Raw genomic sequence first — 3,695 nt, 5'->3', positions numbered from 1 at the left:
TGTGTGTGTGTGTGTGTGTGTGTGTGTTTGTGGTTATGTGTGTGTGTGTGTGTGTGTGTATATCAGTGAACATATTTGTAGTTTCGTTTCCCAGTGTGAAGCGATGTTTGTCGTCATATCAAAGTCAAATTTCGCGATTCGATAAAATGCAAATCGATAGAGTATGTAACAGAATGGAATAAAATTTGGGATCGATAAGATCGAGTGAAACCCATTGAAGGTGGCTCACCAGTATGGCCGCAGTCTTATGATCAAATCAAAGTAAAACAATGAAGGAATATCTTTAAGGAATAAATAGGAATGAAGAATAAAACGAAATGATAGATCGGCGTTATGGCGTAAGGGAAAAATTTACACGGTTTAGTAAAAGGTCGTTTTTAGCTTCAAAGTAAGGTCAATAATCAATAAAAAAATGTCACAGTGTATGATTGACATTTATGTTTATCGAATTCCGATTGATCAATAAGAAAGACGATTTCTAAACTATTTAAACTCGTTATATAAAAGGACACAAAAATATGAACCGTTTCGTTATAGAACACCAAAATCGGTCGTTTCTTCGAAAAGCCGCCATTTTGTATTTCTCGTTTTTGCTGTCAATGGAGTGTAATTACATATTATTTTATTTGTTAAAAGACTTAATATTTAACGAAAATTATACAAGTAGCTCTGCTGGCTGCTATATATATATCTGTGTATATTTTATCGATCTTCGCATTGATAAAATATCAAAGTCATCTCTTACAACATAAAGATATGAAACTAGAGTTACATATTTATTGCAAAACTGTAACGTTTATATCAAAACCAACTCACAACACCCGACACCCTCTCTCTTCGTAGATTCTGCAAAATGAAAGAATTAATGTTTAAAGATTAACTAAATTTAAAAGTTAGATTTTTGAACAAAAAAATATAATGTACGAAAGGAAGTCTCAAGGTATAGTTCTGAAAGTTTCAAACATCAAATCGAAATAAAATGAAATGATATATTAAATGAAATATAAAAAAAGATAAAAATAATAATACGAGTTGGTTCTTATAGCTTTTAAAGTTACTTATTGGGTGCCGAAAAACAAGGAAAACATAAAGAACTGAATTTTATATCTGACGGCGTTGGATTGCAAATTGTTTAATATTTCATATATGAAAGTCTAGACGCTTAATTCTTTTTATGAACCAATCGTTTCAAACTACCTTGTTTTGTTTTCATCATCGACTGAGGTTTTCGTCACTTCTGAAGTCGTATCTTTCCTTCGCTTGCTCTTCCTCTCTCTCTACTTTCTCTTCGAGAACTTCATTTTATGTTTTCCTATCATTTCGTCATCGCTCTAGTCTTCATCCTCTCTTTTTTTCCCTCTCACTTTTTGTTTTCATCTTTGAATATTTGAATTAATTTTCTAATAAATACACTTGGATTAACTTGAATGTCATGGTTCAAAATGCGTATATGATAATTTCATTTAAATCTACTTCTGCTTACATTGTGTATATTCATGGTGGAGGCGCAATGGCCCAGTGGTTAGGGCAGCGTGCTCGCGGTCATAGGATCGTGGTTTCGATTCCCAGACCGGGTGTTGTGAGTTTTTATTGAGCGAAAACACCTGAAGCTCCACGAGGCTCCGGCAGGGGATGGGGGTGACGAACCCTGCTGTACTCTTTCACCATAAATTTCTCTCACTCTTTGCTTCTGTTGTACCTGTATTTCAAATAATACATAACGGACAGTCAACAACTATTGAAAAGGTTGCAAGACGCCACGGAAAATTTAGAAAAAATAAATAAGTAAATGAGTGGAAATTTTACCGGTGAGTGCGTTAAATTATAAGGCACTACAAGAGAATGACTCTCTCCAGACACAACAATATATATTTGTATATATATATATATACACACATATATATTGGTGGGATGCTGTTCTGTTCGCCAGCTCCTCGGTTCTGTAGTTACACTGTAAATCGCAACGAACGAGGAGAGATAAATAGACAAACAGACTGACATATAGATAAGTAGATAGGTAGATAGACAAAAAGATAGATAGATAGGTAGACAAGTAGATAGACAAGTAGATAGACAGGTAGAGGGACAGAAATATAGATAGATAGACTGACAGAAAGATAAATAGAGAGGCATTGATAGACAGATAGATAGATAGGCTGACAGAAAGATAGGTAGATATATGGAAAAACAGACAGATAGATAGACAAAAAGATAGATAGACAGAAAGATAGATAGATATATAGATAGACAGAAAGATAGATAGATAGACAGATAGAGAGTTAACATGAAGTACTGAATGAGTATTTTATAACTTTTTGAGAAATACATATTTTTCAATGAAAGTATGCAAAGATGGGTTCTCAATGGCGATGATGTTGATAAAATTTAGAAATCTAATAACATATTTATTGCAAATATACACACGAGAAATAAATATTTTTCTTTTGGATATTAGTATTCATTTCATTTTGAATAAGCACCAAGAAAGTCGATATAATGTTAAATCATAAGTGTCGAATGTATATTCCCCAAGTTACCAGTCACAGACAGGTAACACTAGCATACATATGTGTGTGTGTGTATGTATGTAATGTATATATGTGTGTGTGTGTACACGCACACACACACATACACCCCCCACACACACATTGGATATAACTTCGTGAACAGAAAAAGTGACTGCAGTCGCATTGATTGCTTACACATATGCTGAACGTGTGTCTGAGGAATTATGGTTAAACTCAAAGTTAAATTATAATTCTTGTATGTATGCCATATTTCTTGACAATACCAAACTGGAAAAAATATACTTTAAAGCCTTCCGTGAGATGACGGGTAATAATCTAGTATATATATATGTATATATGGGTGTGGGTGTGTGTGAGTGTGTGTGACACTCCGTATGTATGTAGGTATATATATATATATATATGTATATTGTGGCACTCCGTCGGTCACGACGACGAGGGTCCCAGCTGATACGATCAAGGGAACAGCCTGCTCGTGGAATTAACGTGCAAGTGGCTGATCACTCAACAGACACGTGTACCCTTAACGTAGTTCTTGGGAGAGATTCAGCGTGACACATAGTGTGACAAGGCTGGCCCCTTTGAAATACAGGTACAACAGAAACAGGAAAAAGGAGTGAGAGAAAGTTGTAGTGAAAGAACAGAGCAGGGTTCGTCACCAGCCTCTGCCGGAGCCTCGTGGTGCTTTAGGTGTTTTCGCTCAATAAACACCCACAACAACATTCCCGGTCTGGGAATCGAAACCGCGATCCTACGACCGCGAGCCCGCTGCCCTAATTACTGGGCCTCCACATATATGTATATACAAATTTAAAGCAATACGTCAATATCATCATAGTTGTAATAGTTAGTAATAGCAACAACTATAACAACATCACCGACACTACTATAGTACTTGCCGCTGCAAACACCCCCCCCACTACCCCATCATCATCGTCATCATCATCATCATCATCATCATCATCATCCAAATTAACCCTAGTATATCTATCTATCTGTTTGTCTGTATATCTATCTATCTATCTATCTATCTATCTATCTATCTATCTATCTATCTATCTATCTATCTTTGTCTATCTATCTTTGTCTATCTATTTATCCAAACACACAAATATGTGTGTGTGTGTGTGTGTGTGTGTGTGTGTGTGTGTGTGTGTGTGTGTGTGT

The sequence above is a fragment of the Octopus bimaculoides genome, chromosome 19, assembly GCF_001194135.2.
Source record: "Octopus bimaculoides isolate UCB-OBI-ISO-001 chromosome 19, ASM119413v2, whole genome shotgun sequence".
Lineage (NCBI taxonomy): Eukaryota > Metazoa > Mollusca > Cephalopoda > Octopoda > Octopodidae > Octopus > Octopus bimaculoides.
Note: the sequence above shows the minus strand (reverse complement) of the source record.